This window comes from Leptonychotes weddellii, chromosome 5, assembly GCF_054177405.1.
Source record: "Leptonychotes weddellii isolate Sample4059 chromosome 5, ASM5417740v2, whole genome shotgun sequence".
In the NCBI taxonomy this organism is placed as follows: Eukaryota; Metazoa; Chordata; class Mammalia; order Carnivora; family Phocidae; genus Leptonychotes; species Leptonychotes weddellii.
In genome coordinates this window covers 82,464,833-82,486,856 of record NC_138373.1, presented here as the reverse complement: position 1 = coordinate 82,486,856, position 22,024 = coordinate 82,464,833, and the positions used below count along the sequence as shown (strand labels likewise).

Here is a 22,024-nt window from a genome sequence, read left to right as displayed (position 1 = left end):
ATCTACCATTCTCATTTGATTCTTTTCAAAAATGAATCCCAACTTGTTTAGTAAAATTCTTTATCTTTTCAATTATTTCTTGAATATGCTATTCACAATTATAGCCCATTTCTTGATAACTCCAGTAAGTCATGTTATTATGATGGTATCTTTTGCCAGAGAGGGCCCACTATTACCTTTAGACAGAGAAAGTGGGAACAGGGCACCTTCATCTAGTTTGGGACTGACCTGACACACACAGTTAGGTTGTAGTTTTTACAAAGTGTTGTCTTCTTCATAGGTCCCCACCAAAAGTTTCAACTTGGCTGTCCTAAACAATTTGTCTCTTCACTCATCACTGAAAGACTACTGTAAATTCTCTTCTGCTTTAAAAAAACTACCAACGGTCATGCTGACTTCTCTACACTTCCTTTCTTACTAGGATCTTTTCCCTTCAATTTCTGCCTTCCTTGGCAACCTAGAATTCCTTTTTTCTTCACCCTCTGGACCACTGGAAAATTGCAGAAAACTCCAATGGCTTCTCTCCATTTTAGTGGTGGCCCTCTGTTACAATTCCTGACATTTTACCAAGTCAGTAGTTGGCAAATGCCCTGAAGAAAAGATACTTACTGCTTGCAGCCTTATCTCTTCACCATTTTGTGCTTTGTGGTTTCTTTCTCTCTGAGATCACATATATGTCATATACCATATACCATCTTGTTTCTTGAGTTGTTCGTGGCAGGAACATTGTTCTTCTCTAAAACAACTCCACTGTACCTGAAAGTGGAAGTTGTTATCTGAAAGATATTTGATATCAATAAATTAAGTGAATAAACAAAAATAACTTAGCTGAGTGACATTCTTACATGAGATTATTAGAAAGAATTTACACGTTCCCTCCTGTCCTATCTCTGCAGAATTATAAAAAAAAGAGGTAGTAGTTACTAGACTATAGGAAGTATTCTTCCAGTAGTTAGAAAGAGCATAAAAATACTTCCCCAAAATGCAGACCATTAAGCTTTCATTTCAGTCCTCCTTAAAATTCACATATGGATTATAAATTGTTTTCCTTCTCTTGTAAAAGGTAAGGCCTAGAATTCAGCCTAAGTTCACTAAGAACAGGCTATGTCACAGAGAACTCATTTCCTTTTTAATAGCCTGACCACACAGGTAGAAAAATAGAAGTTCTATGGTCATGCTATAGCCTTAGAATAACCAGATTAAATCAAAACAATTCTCATAATGACTTTTGGGACATGTATGATATAATTAACTATAAAATAATTTGTCCTGATTGAATTCTAGCCAGAGTGTGGATTAATAGAGCTGAATATCAACCTACCCTGCAGTGTCCAGAGACATGATTTTGCCCAATCTTATTCAACAAATTTGTCAGTTACTTTACTACAGCTTAGAAGGCATGTTCTCTACATATTTCAATGATATGAAACTTAGAAATCTGGTTAATTCAGTATGAGAAAATCAGGATTCTAAAAGTTTTCTAAAGATGTAAACAGCAAGACATAAATTAAGAATTAAGAAAATGTGAACCTACATTTAAAAAAATAATTGAGTATGTATAAAATGAATATTTTTATAAGAATGAGCATTACATTTTTATTAGAGAAGTCCAAAATAATTTGAAACACACTGGTGTAACGGTAATGTAAGACCAGGAGAATGAAAGTTATAGGTCATATTTGCCTGCCCTATCTGCCCTGATATGGATATCAGATTCTAATAGAAACACTAGCAAAATGTGATACATCTAGAAAAGAATGACAGGGAACATGGTCAGGAATTATTGAAAAATTTGGGAGATTTTTGCTAAGAGATGATTTGGAATTATAAATCCTATTCTCCCATTTGACAGTGTTTCTATTTGAAAATTGAGAGAATATAGAACTGTTATGAGAAAGGAAATAGACTTATAAAGAGCCAAATTTGACAGGAAAATGAATTTACAGAATGCATGTCTTAACTTGCTGTAAGGTACAACTTTTTACTAAATACAGATGTTCAAAACTGAATGGGCTATCTTGTGATGGTAAGCATTTATTCCTTTATTGCTAATTCACTTACAATTCAATAGCTACTGAATGCTTATGCTGTGTCAAGATTGTGCAAATATTAGAGAAAAGAATAACTAGAAATTCTACGTTCTCCGCACAAGCTCATCACTTAGTAGGAATGGAGTGGGTGTGGGAGATAAAATGATAGATAGAAAATAATTATAATAGAATGTAAAAGATGCTATGGTAATTGTTTTCAGCAGGCCATACGAGTGGATAGAATTACCAATTCTATCCCAGGAATAAGGGAATATCTAGGAAAGTTTCATTACAATAAAAAAATATTAGCTAAGACTGGCTAGCTTTTTTCTTTGTGAAGTTCTGTAACAAAAGCTTTGCACATGTTCTTTGATCTAATCTTTCAAGACCATCCTGTATTCTATTACTTTTCTCATTTTCTAGACTAGGAAACTGATGTACAGTAAGGCTCTGTAACTTTGCCAGGGTTACCCAACTACTAAGTGGTAGAATTGAATCATCAACTGAGGAAATTTCATTCCAGGAACAATATTCTCTTTTTTTCCATCTATTTTAATGTCTATTTATTTGATATGCCGAACTTTAAAAATCAAGTTGATAATGACCTCACAGATTACTAAAGAATGTTCTGAGTATATATTACATCTTACTATTGTTTGTTAACCCTTTAATAGTGGTATGTGTATCAGTTTATCTCCCCAACTTGAGTATACATCTATTTGGTTTTTTCTTAAGTTTTTATTTTAATTCCAGTTAGTTAACACAGTGTTATATTAGTTTCATGTGTATAGTGGTTCAACACTTTCATACATCGCCCTGGCTCATCACAAGTTCACTCCTTAATCCCCATCATCTATTTATCTATCCCATCCCCACCCACCTCCCCCCTGCTAACCATCAGTTTGTTCTCTAGAGTTAAGAATCTGTTTCTTGGTTTGCCTCTCTCACTGTTTTTCCCCCTGTGTTCATTTGTTTTGCTTCTTAAATTTCACATGAGTGAAATCATATGGGCTTTGTCTTTCTCTAATGACTTATTTTGCTTCGCATTACACTCTCTAGATCCATCCATGTTGTTGCAAATGGCAAGATTTCATTCTTTTTTATGGCTGAGTAATATTCCATTACACACACACACACACACACACACACACCCCACATCTTTATCCATTCATCTATCAGTGGACACTTGGGCTGTTTTCATACCTTGGCTATTGTAGATAATGCTGCTATAAACATCAGGGTGCATGTATCCCTTTGAATGAGTGTTCCTGTATTCTTCGGGTAAATACCCAGTAGTACAATTGCTGAATCATAAGGTAGTTCTATTTTTAACATCTTGATGAATCTCAGGGGCAACATTCTTAACCAATGTTTTCCAAATTTTGTCACAACCAATTTGTGAGCTATATTATATTATACATGGTAAGGATAAATATTTTTTTTTAAAGATTTTATTTATTTATTTGAGAAAGAGAATGAGATAGAGAGAGCATGAGAGGGGAGAGGGTCAGAGGGAGAAGCAGACTCCCCGCCGAGCAGGGAGCCCGATGCGGGACTCGATCCTGGGACTCCAGGATCATGACCTGAGCCAAAGGCAGTCGCTTAACCAACTGAGCCACCCAGGCGCCCGGTAAGGATAAATATTTTTAAGAGAGTCTTGTTTTAGTTATGTGAGTGTGCGTACCAGTGTCTGCATGTGCGCACGTGCATGCTAAGTTGCAATATAAAATGCATTTCTCCTAGTCGTACATTAGGGATCAACAAATGACTCCAAAATGTAGTGGATTCAAATTGCAGTGTTTATCTATTACCTCCCAGTTTCTGTAAGTCAGAAATCAGGCATGGCTTAGCCGGATCCCCCAACTCTGGGTCTCTCACAAGACTGCTGTTCTCTTCAGTCTCCACTGGAGGTATTTGTGTCCCAGTTCACTCACCTGGTTGTTGGCAGGATTCAGTTTCTTCTAGGCTGTTGGACCGGAGCCGTAGTTCCTCACACATGGTTGGCTGGAGGCCTCCAGCTTCCTGCCACATGGGCCTCTCCACAGAGCACCTCCCAACATGGCATCTTGTCTCACACAGCCAGTGGCAGGATAAGAGGGCTGGGGAGAGCTTCAGTGCAACAGAGCTTGCAAGATGGAAGTCATAGTCTTCTGAAAACTCATCACAGAAGTGACATCCTACTGTTGTTGTCATAGTCTATTTGTGAGAAGGTGGTTACTAGGTCCAGGCCACATTCAAGGCAGAGGAATCCACACAGGCATGCATTCCAGGAGGAGGGTATCATTGAAAGTCTTGCCAGAAGTTGACTAACAAAGCAGGCTCTAGTCAGTGAGTATTACACACCTTGTTTCCCTTAGACTTGCATAACTCAAGGAGCTGTGTGGAAGTCGTTTATGGGGGGAGGTCAAAGATGAGCACAGAGAAGCTTCACTACCCTCTTCTTCTAAACTCTTAAAATCTGGGTCCTTTCCCCACCACTTTGGTAATGATCAGTGACATTTCTAACATGGAATAATAGTATAAACAACATGGCAGGCACTGTTCTAAATGTCCTACAAATATTTTAGCTCATTTAATCTTCTCTAAGTACCCTATGGCTTAGGTAGTATTATGATGATCTTCATCTTGTGGATGAAGAAACTGACACACAGAGCAGGCAGAGTTACTGAGTCATGAGATGGGGCTTGAACTTAAAAAGCAGTTGATTCCAGAGAAAAGGCTCTTAGTCACTATGTATATTATGAGGTCTCCCACTGAATCTCCTAAAAGCTACGCCCACTGCCTCTTCTCCATCTCTTTTTACCTTTCTGCTGTATTTGTTCTGCAGACAACCCAACATTTCTTGATATTGTCATTTCTTTGTTTTCAGAACACTACAATATCATGACTGTAGATCAAACAATTCCTTCCACTGACACCAAATTGTGATTGAATCATGGCATGTATGCAGTTTGTCTCCTCTATTAGATTTTAAGCCACTTACAGGTTGGCATCAGTTAAAATAATCTGTTGCAGTCGGTAGAGTGAGCGCATAATAATAACTGGTTGACTAACTTTAGAACCATTCAATTTATACTGAACGTAGGAATTATGCTTGTATGTATTCACTCAACAAAAAGGTTAAGCAGCCTCTCTGTATCAGGCACTGTTCTAAGTGTTGGGTAAAGAGTAAAGAACAAATTAGACAAAACTCAGCTCTCGTGGAACTTACATTCTACTCAGATGAGTTTAAGATAAGTGAATGAAATACAAGAAATGGATTCTGACTGGCTCGCCTAAATGTACACCCAAATGCTAGGAAGCAATAAACACACAAATCACCAAAGATACGGTTGTCAGAGTAAACTGGAGCAGAATCTTGTCCTCTTTACATCTAAAATCATAAAATCCTTTCCCAGTAAAGTACTGTGCCTCTACGAACATCCAAAAATGTTCTAGACATTGATATAACAGACACCAAAAAGTAAACTGAAAGGCCTCTCATTTTATCCTTGGCTAAAAGTGCTTCTATTGCTGACTTTTCCAAGGACTAAAAGATAGAGCTTAATGTAATAATTTCTTTTCCAGAAGAATTCAGAGCCTGTTTTCATATTCAGCCTCTCACTTTCTCAGCTTTCCCGACTTTCCCCAGCACTATTTTCACATGCAATACTTAGCATCTGGACAATCCATGTTTTCCCCTGCCAACGCTCCCTCCCACCCCTCCCCTTTTTTTATTTCACTAATTCTTAAGGCCACCCTGTTGCCTCACTCAGCTACTCTCAGTTTCAACCACCACAGCACATTCTATACTAGTCCAGAAATATGCCATAAATTAGAATTCTATTGTGGTCTAATAATTAGCTGCCACCGTGGAAAGAATTTCACACCAGATGCAGGAAGGCGTTTTGATCCTGCCGGGGGCCTACTTCCTTATTCATTTGCAAATTTCCCAGTTCTTTACAGAAAGGTCGTTCTAAAGCCTACAGAGTCTAGTCTACACAGCTAACTGGGGTCATCATGAGGCTGCAATTAACTTTAAGTGATTTGTTTCTTATCATAATCCTTGCCAAGTAATGCTTCTGGTTAGGAGAAGCACCAAAGTTACCCAGTTCCTTTTTCAATTAGAAAAGAGTCTATGTGGCCACCCACCAACTGCTTTGTGAGCATGGCTTTGACAAAGTGTGCAAGTTTTTCAAATGAAATTTACTCCCAAAGATGCAAAGATCCCTGTCCTGTTTTGGATGACAAATGCTTCCTTAGGCACTGGGGAGGTCAGAGCGGAGACAGTCATTGTTGTTCGGTTGTTTTTTGTTTTTTTTTTTTCCCCAGCCATTCAAACAATTGAATGTATTACCAGGGAGAGAGGAACATTTAAATGAGAGCTGTACTCACTCTAGAGCAATGAACAAAATGCTCGCCTTGTGTATATGTGGGAAAAAAAGCAAATTATGAGATTTGCTTTTCAAGATTTACACACACACACAAAGATCTGCAGCATTTGAAATATTAAAAGTGGATATTAGACATTAAAATTATCTTTTAGATATATCTGCTCTCTTTTTATGTTTATATTCAGTGACTTTGTCATGGGTGGATATTTCTCTATGAAGGCAGATTTATATTTAACATTTTAATCTTGAATATTTTCTAATTTGAGCACTTTATTAAATATTGAATTCACACTCCCATGATGTTTTTAAATTGTCAAATATGTTTTAGTTACCTCAAGTTCATTCGAATTCAGTCAGTATTATAAATAACGAATGTACATCTGCACGGATATAAAACCTATTGCTAACGTGTATATGTTTTTATAAACCGTTTTATTCCTGAGAATAAAAAAGCTATGTTGTAAGCATAGATGAAGTTAATGAGAGGCCATGGTTTAGTCTGGTATAATCACTTTTCCTAACCCCTAACATCTCTTCACCTACAATTTAGACAAGTTAACTCACTGAAAAGGAAGACCTGGAAATACTAGCGGCCTTACCATATGGCATTAAAAGAGGAAACACAGGGGTGCCTGGGTGGCTCAGTCGTTAAGTGTCTGCCTTTGGCTCAGGTCATGGTCCCAGGGTCCTGGGATCGAGCCCCGCATTGGGATCGCTGCTCCGCGGGAAGCCTGCTTCTCCCTCTCCCACTCCCCCTGCTTGTGTTCCCTCTCTCACTGTGTTTCTCTCTGTCAAATAAATAAATAAAATCTTTAAAAATAAAAAAAAAAGAGGAAACACAAAGATTTTGATGGAGTATTATAAAAGTATTTTCCCATTTATTTTGCTCAAACTACCATACCCTTTTGAAAGATGGATAATAAAAAATGGATTTTATGAATTTATATAAACCTATGTTCTTTGACCAACGATTTTAGACCTTTATTTCAAACATGTATCAGAGCACATGCAAATAAATGTGGTTCAGGATTCTTTGAGCGTGGCAAGTCAACCTGAACTCTCTTCCCTCTGGAGATTCCATGCCAATAGTTTTCTTTGTGTTCCCTGCTGTTCCTGAGGCCCCTCCTTGGACAATCTCCCACCTTTTTTCTTAACAAAAGTAGGCAATATCTTCCAGAAGAGAGATTTATGGTCCAGAAGTTTCTAGATTTCTATGGTTATAGGAATCTTCCCCTCTTTTTCTCAGGGTTCCACTATTAGTGGTGTCCAGACAGCACAGTATTAAGAGAAACCAGGGAAGAGAAAGAATGTTTCTGGATTGGTTTCAGAAAAATTTTCTTTGATTTCATTTTTCCTTTTACTTGCTGTGGTCTGGAAAACATGACTATTGGCTTTTTGTATGTTTCAGATTGGAATTGTTGCTTCTCTAACATTAAAAGTCTTTCTATATATCAAGAAAACTGAAACAAGAGGCTAAGGAAACAAGAGGCTGAAACGAGAAGCTAAGGAAGCTGTCACAGCTCAAAACCTAACCCAAATGAACTAGCCAGCTGCCTGAGGTGGTACCTCACAATTAGGCAGTATCTGATGGTGTCATCACTACACAAAATCTTGGCTTAAGCTTTAATAGTTACACAGAGGTGATCAAGATTTGGAAGGACAGACTCATAGTAATCAAACCCCAAATAGATTGATTTATAAACAAAAGACCAATTAACGAATTTAGAGTAGGAATTTTGAGAGAAAGGGTCAGTTCCCACACCCGTGCCCCCCCCCCCCCGCCTGGCCCTTTATCTTGTCAAATTGAAGTTCCTGTATTTCTCTTTAAAAGTGATATATGAACATCTTTGTTATGGGCTGAATTGTGTCCCTCCACACCTCCCAAATTCATATATTAAAGTTCCAACCCTCGTACCTTGGAATGTGACTGTAGAGTATTTGTAGACTGTCTTTAAGAGGTAATTAAGTTAAAATGAGATCATTTCGGTGGGCACTTATCCAATATGACTGGTATCCTTATAAGAAGAGAAAATTTGGACACAGACCATGCAAAGACAATAGGGAGAAAACAGCCATCTATAAGCCAAGAAGAGAGGCAAAGACAATAGGAGAAAACAGCCATCTATAAGCCAAGAAGAAAGGCCTTAACCAACTGCTGAAACCTCAATCTCAGGCTTCTGACCTCCAGAATTGTGAGAAAACAAATTTCTGTTGTTTAGGCCAACCAGTTTATGATATTTTGTTATAGTAGTCCTAGCAAACAGATTCAATTGTGGGGGGAAAAATCCAGAAATTAAGACAACAAAGAATACATATAATTACCTAAATAAACTGTGGTTACAATATTCAAGTATATCCTTTTATATATTTTTTGGTGCATATATATGGCTGTTTTTAAAACAAAAATGTAATTTTACTAGATATAATTTAAAACTTACTTTTCCACTATTTCTATGTCTATAGAATGCCTTTAAGAGTGAGATAATATTGCATCATATGATTTTTATCTTTTATTATTTAGCCAAGCCTCTGGCATTGAACAGTTAAGTTGTTTTTAACATTTTCACTCTTATATAAAAAATCTTTGGTTGAAGGCCTAGTTCTACAGCTTTATGACTATGTGGGTTTACATAATAAGTGATAAATTTGGGGAAAAAGAAGTTCATCAAAAAGCTAGGTCTATCAGTTCTGAAATATATGGACAAAATCACATAATTTTGTTTAGTATTTTTCTCTTAGAAATATTTTCTTTTTTGGCTGATTAAAATCTTTAGCACCATATTATGCATCTGGGTCATGTTGCCAAAGCCTGATTGCTTGCACATTATATTAGGATTTATACCCCAGTTTGTATTTCAGAGTCCTCATCACTCAAAAATTTAAAACAGGCAGCTGATAAATTATTAATTCCATTTTTCAGTTTAGGCTTAATCTAAACATTTTCCTTGGGGCCAGCATTCTAATAATATATGAGCGCTCATACAACTTAACCTTTACATTTAGGCAGGGATCACGGGCATCTTACTTTGACATAAATTAAATATGTTCAAGTTCTTCTTCACATTAGCAAAAAGAAGATTGGCCAATAAAGGTGGGGATGAAAAATGAAGAAAAATTATTTGTATCTGAAATACTTATTGATGTGATTGTATTTAAAACTGTCATTATATTTTTAAGTAGCTTTAGCTCAGCTATTAGAAAATTGAAATTTTTTTCGTTTTACCTTATTTCTTATTTGGAGATTACTTGAAGTTACATAGCATTTTGTCTCATTCTCCTAGAGCAAAATTACAATTTAGTTATCTTTTTAGTAACTAGAGAAGGGGGGGGGAACAGCAGTATATTTTTTATACAGAAGACATGAATAATTTATCTTTTTTTCCCCTTTTTTGAGAATAAAGTAAGTTTTTTAAAATTCTAGCATAGTTCACATACAGTGTTATATTAGTTTCAGGTGTACAATATAGTGATTCAACAATTCTATATGTTACTCAGTGCTCATCATGATGAGTGTACTCTTAATCCCCACCCCCCACCTCCCCTTTGGTAACCATCAGTTTGTTCTCTATATAGAATAAAGTACTTTTTGGGGCGCCTGGGTGGCTCAGTCATTGGGCGTCTGCCTTCGGCTCAGGTCATGATCCCAGGGTCCTGGGATCGAGTCCCACATCGGGCTCCCTGCTCGGCGGGAAGCCTGCTTCTCCCTCTCCCATTCCCCCTGCTTGTGTTCCTGCTCTCGCTCTCTCTCTCTGTCAAATAAATAAATAAAATCTTTAAAAAAAAAAAAAAAAAGAAAGTACTTTTTTTAAAAAAAAGATTTATTTATTTATTTATTTATTTATTTATTTATTTATTTGACAGAGGCAGACACTTAACGACTGAGCCACCCAGGTGCCCCATAAAGTACATTTTAATTAAAATAAGCAATAAAAATTTAAATTGTAATATTGTAAAACAAGGCAATTTCTATGCTCATCACTCAGTACAAACAAAATTAATGCAAGTACTATTATTCCAGGGCCATCCTACTCACCAGAGAAGCATTAGGAAGTATTTTTGACTTAAGGAATTAAACTGGAATTTACAAATATAAGTGGAAGGTACTCTATACTTTTTCCATCTTGTTTAATAAAACTACAGTCTTATTTGAAAGGGATAAAAGCAAGCATTAGAGAGCTCACCTTCTTCAGCTATTTAGGAAGAGCGTGATGTTTGACGTTACATTGAGAGCAAGGAATCCCCTAAGAAGGGTGAATGTTTCCTTCCAGAAATTAAGTTTGAATGTTCGGTATCAACTGCAAGGTGAAATGTGGTAGGTGCTTATGACTTCAGCACCAGAACTGTGATCTGGCTTGAAAAATCAGAGAAACAAGTGCATTGCACAGAATTCTCCCCAACACATTTTGTACAAAAGATAATTACTTAGTAGAATATATTTTGACTGATTTCTGGTTTCTACGTAAGAAAACATGCCATTCAAGTCAGAGCAAAGTTCATATAATCTAATACAAAGGTTCAAGTTAATTACCCTGTCACTAGGCATCACTTATCACAAAGAGCTTTGCTTTGCTCCTGCCTGCTGAGTTACACTAGGATTTTTATTTTGCTCTTTCTAGTCATGATAGATGCTCATTGTTTAAAAAATAAATAAATAAAAAGCAAACAGTTCAAAAATGGGAAGAAGAAAGTGAAAATCATGAAAATCCCACCACCTAGAGGTAACCTCTACTCACACACCAGGGAAAATCTCTCTATGCATAAGTGTAAATACAGAAATAAGCATGTAATCTTATATGAATGGGATATAGCATAGGAGTTAAAAATATGGGCTTTGCAGGAGTACCCACTTCACAGGGTATTGTAAGAAATGAATGAATTAATAAACAAAGAACTGTGCCTGGAACATAGTAAATGCTCCAAAATATTTGCTATTATCATGTAGGGATACATAGGGGGTTAGGTGGCTAAGGGTCTTGTTGCTGGTCTATCTCTCTCTCTCTTTCTCCACACACACACACACACATACACACACACACACACAAATATGATTTAAATTGATTTGTTAACAAATATGAGTATGACTCAAGATAATACTTACCTGAGTCAAAGGAGAAAGTTGGGTAAGAAGCATTGTCTAGATACACACAGGTCAAAGTGTTAGCTTTTTTTTTTTTTTTTGGAGGATACATTGTTGGGTGCTTATTCCATTAAAAAAATACACACATTAAATTTAAGAAGAACACATTGCTGGCATGCTGGCTTCAGGGTCTGTGTTTTTAATCTACCACTACACTGTCAATGGTAATTATGACGGTAATCCATGAAACAATGATAGTTATAATCATTAATAGGTAATACTACTTGCTACCTTACCCTGCAGCAGGCAATGTCCAAGCACATTACATGTATTAACTAATTTAATCCTCACAAGAACCCCATAAAATAGAACCTATTATCTCCACGTTAAAAATGAGGAAACTAGCATGATAGCATGAAGAGCTTTGTAGACCACTCCCCACCGAAAATTATACAAACTACAACCATTGAAAGCCTCTGGAAATGGTCCTAAAAGAGTATAGCAAATGAATAAACATTTATGCAAGAAAATCTATAAAATTCTGTAAGAAAAACAAGAATCTGTAGTATGTGAACCCAGACCATTCCCTCCGGCCTCCCTTCCAGCTCAGCAAGGCAAAGACCCCGCTTGATTGGTGCAGCCGAGAGCACAGGGCTCCTCCCGTTGGAGGGCTTGCTTCGGGAGAGGAGCAGGATGTCAGCACAGTTCATCCTGCACCCAGCTGCTTGTCCTTGAGCTCAAGTTCCAGGTGAATGTTGTGTTGTGATGCAATGAGAATTGCCTTCTTCTGCCTAGCCCCTGCTAATGGAATGGAGACTCTGCTTTGAGTTCCGTGTCATTGAGAATATTGGGTCCCTGTCAGCCTTGCTTGGGCTCATGAGGTGGTGGTTCCCTGCCAGAAGAGGGAAGTTGAGAAGACCTCCAGCTACTGCCCTTCCTCCGCCTATCACTAAGCAACTGAAATGAGCACGTCACTCAGAGAATTTTGCCATTGTCCCCGCCCCCAGATTCAGAGCCCTGGCTCCGAGATTTTGCCTTGGAGAGAAGTAGGCCATAAAACAGATAGCTCCTAATCTCTTCCCAAAGGAACTTTCTTCATGTGCAACAATCTGAAAATAAAATTAAGGAAACAATTCCATTTATAGTAACATCATAAGGAATAAAATACTTAGACCAAATTAAACAAAAGAAATGCAAGTCTTATACTCTGAAAATGAAAAAAAAAGTTGAAAAATTAAAAAATATACCTAAATAAGTGGGGGAAAACATCCCATCTTCATGAGTTGGAATGCTTAATATTGTTATAATTTGGCAAAAGATTCATAGATATAATACCAAAAGCATGATCAGAAACAGAAAAAAATAGATAATTTGGATTTCATCAAAATGTAAAATGTTTGTGCTTCAAAGGACACCATTAAGAAAGTGAAAAAACAACCTGTGGAATAGCAGAAAATATTTGCAAATCATATGTTTGATAAGGGACTTGTATACAGAATATATAAAGAACTCTTATAAGTTAAAATAAAAAGACAACTCAACTCAAAAATGAGCAAAGGATATGAATAAACACTTCAAGAAAAGTACACAAATGACCAATAAGCACCTGAAAAGATGCTCAGCATCATTAGTCAGCAGGGAAATGCAAATCAAAACCATAATGAGAGATACCACTTCACACCCACAAAAATGGCTAGAATCAAAGAATCAGAAAGTAGTAAGTATTAGCAAGGACATGGAGAAACCAGAACCCTCATACATGAGAATGTAAAATGGTGTAGCCACTTTGGGAAACAGCCTGGCAGTTCTTTGAATGAGTACACATAGAGTTATCATTTGACCCACAATTTTCCTTGGTATAGGTTCAAAAGAAATAAAAATACACAAAACCTTTTTTTTAAAGATTTTATTTATTTATTTAATAGAGAAAGAGAGCACAAGCAGGGGGAGTGGCAGGCAGAGGGAGAGGGAGAAGCAGGCTCCCCTCTGAGTAGGGAGCCTGATGCGGGGCTCGATCCCAGGACCCCAGGATCATGACCTGAGCCGAAGGCAGACGCTTAACCGACTGAGCCACCCAGGTGCCCCCAAAGGCAGATGCTTAACCGGCTGAGCCACTTAGGTGCCCCCACAAAAACTTATTTATAGCAGCATAATTCTTGAGAGTCAAAAATGTTAATAACCCAAATGTCCATCAGTGGATCAATGGATAAACAAATGTGATCTATCTATACAATGGAATATTATTCAGCCATTAGAAGGAATGAAGTACTGATAACTTGCTACAACTCGGATGAATCTTGAAAACATTATGTTAAATGAAAGAAACCAGTCACAAAAGGCCAGATATTACATGATTCCATTCATATGAAATGCCCAGAATAGACAAATCTGTAGAGACACAAAGTAGATTAGTAGTTGCTTGGGGCTGGGGAAAATTGGGGGGTGGATGGATGGTATCTAAAGGGCATGAAGTTTCTTTCTGAGGGTGATGAGACTGTTATAAAATTTACCATAATGATAGTTGCACATATCTGTGAATATACTAAAAACCAGTGAATTATACACAAATGGGTGAATTTTATGTGATGGTTAATCTTATGTATCAACTTAAGTAGGCATGTTACCCAGATATTTGGTCAAATATTATTCTGGATGTTTCTGTGAAGGTATTTTTTAGGTGAGATTAACATTTACATCAGTAGACTTTGAGCGAAGCAGGTTACCCTCCATAGAATGGGTGGACATCATCCCATCAGCTGAAGGCTTTAAAAGAAAAAGACTGACCTCCCCAATCAAAAGAAGGAATTTTGGCAGCAGACCGCCTTTGGACTTGACCTGCAAGTCCTCCCCGGGTCTCCAGCCTGTTGACCTACCCTGCAGATTCTGGACTTGCCCAACTTCTACAGTCCCATGAGCCAATTCCTTGAAATAAATCTCTCTCCCTCTTTCTACACACGCACATCCTATTGTTGCTTTTTTTTTTTTTTTTGAGAAACCTGACTAATGCATACGATATATAAATTATATCTCAGTAAAGCTGTTGAAAGAATGAGGAAGCTCGGGCAAAGGGAGGCTAATCAGCTATCCAGATCCCACAGAACAGAAAGCGTTTCTGTCTAGTACAACGTTACCACACAGGGCGCGGTATTTGCACCCTTGTTAACTTTGGGCCGGGTGTGGAGAGCTGCTGAGAAGCTTGAGCTAAGTCTAGGACGGCAGTATTGCTGGTGTGGAAAAGGGGGTCCGTATCTGCAAAAGGGACACTGAATGAGAGGAATCAAGCTCCGCAGAAGGGATGATACTCACTCAATATGTCTAGCGACTGGCATGACACAGACATTAGCCTGTTAGGATGGACTCTGGCCATATCCAGCTGGACTGGAAGAGACGTTCACAGCATCTTAATCTTAGCCCTGACCTCTAGAAGCGTTATTCTCAGGGGCATTCTCCTTTCTCATCGTGTGGCAGATTTTTTACTTACTACTTCCCTCACTGATTTCGACAACTGATGACCAAAAGACACACATATTCCCAATGCTGTAAGAAAATATTACTCTAACGTGAGAACCATTTTGTAAAGAAATTACACTTTCTAGCTTTTTTGAAACAAGTGCACAGAATGTGATATTTTCGTGCATCACCATGATCAGAATGTTGGTAGGCTTCTCCAACAAGGCAGATATGCTCTCATAGGCCACGGAGATATTTTAGGCTTGTTGCTTATACATTAAATGGCCCTGATGCCTTTCGAGTGATGATGCCTGATTTCAAAAAAATAATTTTTCAAGATCTTAGTCCTTTTCAGACGGTTACACTTTCAGCTGTTATGGTTACACTTTCAGCTGTTATATTTTTGTTTGGACTGGGTCCTTCTGCAGTCGGGCACTGAGAGATTAGAAACCTAGCAGGTTATGATTTTGAGTAATGGACCTGAGCTTTAGTTCATGGCTTTTGTGTCACTGACATTGTCCACTCGGGTGCCTTTGCCTTCCTTTTCCTGAATTCCTCTTGCATGTTTGGATAGGTGAGACTTCCAGATAAAACGAATTTGCCTGTAGTTGTGCAGGATTGATGAGCTGGTGTTCTCAGGTAGAGCTCACGAGGTAGCAATCCCTTGTCACAGGCACTCCTGATCAGAGGCTAGTTTTACACACACTTTAACTCTGTTTTCGGCCTCTTGAAAGTATTTAATCTTCGGGGGAACTCACTGACATTAACCAAATCTTTAAATGCCTGATTAAATTATTTCCTACATTTATTTAATACATTATACAGAATACTGCAGTGCATAAGATAATATGGTAGTCATGGGAGATGCAATGCCCTCCTGAAATCCGCGGAAAAGAGAAAAAGAGAAAAAGATATTGATTTAGAATCTATGGACTATAACTGTATAGCAACCAATACACTTATGCTTGCTTTATGCTTGCTTTACAGGGCTCCCAGAATTGGGGTAAGTGAAGACCAAATAATTAATCAGACAGTTTTTTGATGTTCACTAATCAGGGAAACATGGTCTCTATAGCCTTCTGGGGCTCATTTATCCAGACTAAAACTTATTCTCGTATTTCTTCTTTCTAGAAACAACAAAATGATAGGATGCCCTGTATATATACCTTTTTTTTACTTATTTATTCATTTGCTCATTAATCTACTCAACATAGGCCACCATATGTTGATGTGCAATTTGTATGACATCCAAAGGTACTGGGACAAGGGACAGTTAGGGCCTGAAATTTGACCTGTGCTCTGTTCACCAAGCTGCTCCCAGTCAGACAGCCACCCCTGAGCTGGGCACCTTATTCTGATCCATCTCTCCAGAGAGAATGCCTTTAAAAATCTGCCTACTCAGAGGTCAGTTTGTACAGTCTACAGTCCTATACTTGAGCTTCGATATGCGTTCCCCTTAAATGAGCTTGATGTCTAGCAAAACTTGAGATATTCTTTCTCTCCTTTATACAGTGTTGAATAAACCCTGATGTATCTGTCCTAGTCCAGCTCCCTTTTGTTCAGTATTCCTTATCAATTATCAAAAGATTGCCACTTCATGACCTCATTAATTTTATTAGGCTGCAGATAGATGACAATTTGTTTTATCTGAGTTCCATTCTACACTGAAGTTTGAAGGTGATGTATACTCTTAGCTGAGCCTTCTGGGAGAGGTCATAATCAGTGACATTTCTAAATAATTTAACACAGGGGATCACTTCTCAGAAGGCATAAATGTAATGTGGACTTCAACTTCAGAAGGATGCAGTGGACCCAAATTCTGGAGTCTATTTGAGTCTGCTAGCTTCCTAGGCCTTGACAAATCACTACCCTTCACACCAAATTCCCCATAAGGGGGGAAATTACAGGTTTTCGGCAACATCTCTGTTGAGTGACTGCTTAGCTGCTATAATAGTTCCTTTCACCTTTAGAAAGCAATTCTTTGTTCCATCTTTGAAACACTCCCTTAGGATTTTTTCCTCCTTTAAATATACCATGATATACTTATTATTGATATACTATATTGGTCCTGGACCTATTTCATGGGATATGTGCAGGGCAGGTCTAAGTGCAAATCATCTTGAAATGTCTCTAAGTAATTGAAGATTTTGAATATACCCTTCTATATATGCTCTCCCCCAAACTTCTCTTCTTTCAATAGATACTAAAATTAATAGGTAATTTAAAAAAATTTTAGCTTTAGAGAATATTGCATTAAATCGTATGAATTAAATATACACATATTTCCTAAGAATAGGCATTTCATTAATTTGAACTATTAGTAAAAAAAGGTAAAAAGAGGGGTGCCTGGGTGGCTCAGTCAGTTAAGCATCCTACTCTTGATTTCAGCTCAGGTCATGATCTCAGGGTTGTGAGATCAAGCCTCGCATGAGGCTCTGTGTTGGGTGTGGAGCCTGCTTAAGATTCTCTCTCTCCCTCTCTCTCGCTCTCTTTCAAAAAAAAAAAGGGAAAGGAGAGTCAACAAGCTTCTAAGGCATTGACATTATGTCAATCTAAATTATAAAATTAGTTCTATAAATTAGCTCTACACATGTGCATAAGATGTTATTTACTGGGTCACTATAAACAAAGGAATAAAAAGATAACACAAATTCTTACACTGAATACCTGTATAAAATACAAGGCTTAGATAGACAGTTAATAGCATATTTGAAACTTTGTTTCTTCTCCATTAATTAGCAATTAATGTACACTCCTCAGAGTGAGAGAAAAGTTCTTTTTTTTTTATTCTTTAATTTAAGAAGTTTCTCAATTTCCATCACCGGGAAATTTTGTTTATCTGTAGAACTCTATACATCTGTGCTTCTCATCTTGTGATATTGCTGAGAGAAATATGACCCAATTCACATATTATCCTTCAAAATAATTACACGAAAAACGTTTGTGATTTGTATCAAACTACACACTTTTACTTTCATTGTCATAACACATTTAACACCTTGTCAATACTACTGGGAACTCATGTGAATAGTATCTTGGCATATGGGGTAAATCTGCATAAAGTCATTTGACTTTATTATCAACATTTTCAGGGGGCACCTTGGTGCTCAATTGGTTAAGTGTCTGCCTTCGGCTCAGGTCATGATCTCAGGGTCCTGGGATCGAGTCCCACATCAGGCCAGGGAGCCTGTTTCTCCCTCTCCCCCCTGCTTGTGCTCTCTCTCTCTCTCTCTAATAAATAAATAAAATCTTTTAAAAAATTTTGAAAAAAATTTCATAGTCAGTTATTAACACAAATCATACCAAATGGGATTCACGCCAATTCTTCAGTCTCATTCCTTCTGTAGGTTAGCAGAACTTGGCAGCACACTAGAGTTCCTTAGGAAGAAGAACCTTCTACACGTGGCTCTATTCAACAATGAGGAACATGCTGGAAGAGAAGATGCAATTGTACTGTTTTTCTTTGTAAAACCTTTCTTTTTGTTACAAAGATTGATTGTATATTGCAAAAGCAAGGAGGTAATATATTCTGGTTCTGAATTCCAAAATAAAATATGAATTCTTTAGTTATTTGGTATCATTTGTTAAGATTATTGTTAAATGACTATATGCACAAAAAAATGTTGCAAATAAATTTGCTCATGTAGCCATGCTCCCAAGTGGAAAGTTACACCTTTTTTTTTTTACTAAAACTTTGGCTCAATGTGTATAAATATTTGGAAATGTTCTTCTGTTGCACCTTTCAAGCCAAGATTGCAATCACCACTATATTAAAATAATTAATCACCAAAGCCTGTAAGGTTGCTAAAACCCTTTTGGATAGCCAAAAGCCTTTCTCTGGGATATATTTATCATTTAAATTCCAAAAGTCCTGGTTCCCACTTATAGTGCTCTGAGTATCACAAATCCAGTAAGTTAGTTTCCATGTACTCTGTGGTCTTGTGGCAGGAGCAGATAAATAGTGTCTTCATTAGCATCACTGTACCTTTGGTCCCTCCAAGCTTGTGGGAGATTGTTACCAGATGGGTGATGTTTTGGGGTCTAGTTCTTCTGTCAATGGAAGAAGGAATCACATATTTCATGTTGGATGATGTGACATATTCTAGCAGATGCTGTCTTTTTCCTTCTACAGATGCTTCTGATTTAATTCGTGTATTAGGATAAGCCTACACTTGCTGCTTTCATGGTGGGGATGTCAGAAATTCTTTCTGAAGTTAGGAGATGAAAGCCTGAAAGAATGGTTTTAATCTCTAGGTTTGTTTACCAGAGGAGGATATTACGAGAAAATACATTCTGTTCATCATCTTCACACCCTATATATTCTTGGGAAGTAGAATAAGAAAACACTCTCAGTCTTGCTAATACCCTCATTCTATTCTTAGATGTTAATAAGCAAGATGTGGACTATAAATGGTGGAACTGCTAACAGAAACAGGGTCAAGGTCCTTAATAGCAAATAAATGACTGGAACAAAGCTCCCTAAACCATGTTTGTTCAACTCTGGAATCTTCCAATGGACAGACAGCACCTCCTTGCAGGGTCATCTGCAGCCCAGATGCTGGAGCAGTTAACAACTCAGCACAGCTGCCCCTGGGATTCTAGCAAACTCTCTGATATATGTGAAGCATGAGCGATGTTGCTGTTCTCCACCTTAACAAATGGGGGTAAAGGGGAGTACACCTTTGGTGGCAAAATAAGATTTTCTATGGGAAGAGGGGTTGGAGATAGGATGGGGGAAAGAGGTGAGTCATGCAAGGGACAGGAAAGTGATTGACAGATGCTTATCCATCTCTCTGTCCAGTTTACAGCTATGATTTAAAGGAAGAACTGGGGCACCTGGATGGCTCAGTCGGTTGAGCGTCTGACTTGATCTCAGCTCAGGTCCTGGTCTCGGAGTCGTGAGTTCAAGCCCCACATTGGGCTCCACGCTGGGCATGAAACCTATTTAAAAAATAAATAAATAGAAAAATAAAGGCAGAATTGAACTGAATGTGCACAAGTAGATGTAGATTGACTATGTGGAATTAGATCCTGGCTCTGCTCCTTACTGTCTGTGTAACCTTAGGAAAGTCGCTCAACTCCACACAGCCTGAGGTTCCCCGTTTCCATTCCTAAAATTGAGGAATACATATTTTAAAATCAATACGTTCTAATTGTAAAAAAAATACATATGAGTACATAAATAAAATAAGGAAGTCCAGCAGTGTCCGCAGGCACATACATTTCTAACACATTTCTAAGAGGTAGTTACTGCTAGGATTGGTTATATCCTTTTGTCCCTTCAGGTATAAGTTGGAGATAAAAATAAATGCACCATAGTATCAGTGAGAATCAAAAGGAGATAAAATACGTAAAATGTTTAGAACATTGGGAAGTTTTATCTTTCTTTTCCCTTGCTCTCTGCTTCCGTTTTTCTAACTTTACTCATTTTACTTAATCTGATGCTTGCTCACATTCAGACCAATTTTTAAGCCCACAGTACTGTGCTAGTCAGATGATGCCAAAAACAGCCCAGTATTTCCATGTCCTAGTACCACAAACATTTATTTCTAACCGGGGGGGCGGGGTTGATTTTTTTGTTCAAGGGTCTGCAGGCTGGCTGGGCGTGGCTGTTTCAGACTACAGCTGGGTCACATCTCAGACCTCCCCATCTCACTTCTTGTGGACCCAAGCTAAGTAGTGACAGCTACAGCAACCTGGGCATTTCCTCTCATGGGGGAGGGCAGAAGATTAAGGTGGGGGCAAGGGAAAACATGTGATGCGGAATTTTGAGAAAGATAAAGATATATAACCAGATTTTTAAATAAGTTCTGTTGTATAATGAAAGCCCCCCTTTCCCCCACACTTCCCATGAAAATGTGACATAATCTATCTCACTGCTGGATTTTCTTTAAGAGAGCAAATCTAAGCGCTAAGATCTATTCCAAGACTGATGTCAGTGAAGAACAGAAGCTGCTTGGGAAGACAAGCAGCCACTAAATTAAATATGAAAATGAGTAAGATGGTGTCAAGGATAACAGGGAGGTTTCCAATATGGAAGGATTGCCACTAAGCAAAATAAGAGATAGAGGCAGAGAGTGGGTGTTTGGGGGAAAGAGAGTGATTTAGAGCCAGTGGTAGGGATATAGTGGTCCCCAACAATGCAGAAATGAAGAGGGCAGGGTGATAAGGAGACATATGCTAAATGAGGGAGGAGGAGGTAGCTTGGATTGCTCAAATTAGTCTTGGTTCTTTTTCTTTCCAACTTCAAAAAGAAAAAAAAAATAGAAAGGATGGGAGAATAAATGATATTAGTTACAGATGATAAAAAGGAGAGGATTAGATATTTTTAAAAACTTGTATTGGACAACCACTTCCCAATTTTAAGAACAGTGTAATCTGTTATATTATTTTTATCCCATGCTTATAGAGAAATGAGCCATGGAAAAGAGCATGGACTCTTCTACTAGCTGACTCCACGGCCACCATTATTCAAAAGGAAGTTTCTCAGTTGTGTGATCAAGACAGTAACTATGGCAATCTTTTCTTCTCTCCCAAATTGTTAAAATAATGGTAAAAAAAAAATCTAAGTATCTTACTTAAGACGTGCTTTTCCCCCTATTTGACCACTTTGTAATAGCCTGGAAAAGTCAGTTTCATCTTGGGACATTTTATGTAATGGATAGTCTATGAATGGTATTTCAAAAGAACCTACTTTGAATTGCATTGTTCTCATAAATTCCAGATCTGTGTTATAAACACACACACACCCAGCTTGTCCTTAAATTTGCAAAAAGGTAAAAATAAACTAATATATTGGACATTAAACAGCTGCTCCCTTCCAGAATAACATTAGGTATACTTAAAAAATATCTGAGGGGCACCTGGGTGGCTCCAGCTCTTGATCTCAGCTCAGGTCTCAATCTCAGGGTTGTGAGTTCAAGCTCTGCATTGGAACCTACCTTAAAAAAAGCTCCCAGCATGGAGCCTACTTAAAAAAATTTTTGAATCATTTTTGGTATTACAATTGGGTTTATTCTAACTCAGTTGTCAATCTTCCATTGTATTATGAACGATTGCCTTATTTAAGATATTTCTTCTAGAATGATACATTT

The 22,024-nt window shown here is 37.7% G+C and overlaps 1 long non-coding RNA gene across 1 annotated transcript; it reads right to left on the bottom strand.

Annotated features, from left to right (window-relative positions):
* Positions 1-654: 654 nt before the first annotated feature.
* LOC145721422 (uncharacterized) lies at positions 655-20,365 on the bottom strand. The gene is made up of 3 exons (XR_014145095.1): positions 19,767-20,365; positions 18,234-18,360; positions 655-776 (listed from the first exon to the last, which is right to left on the bottom strand). It is a non-coding gene; the product is annotated as an uncharacterized LOC145721422 (long non-coding RNA).
* Positions 20,366-22,024: the final 1,659 nt, after the last annotated feature.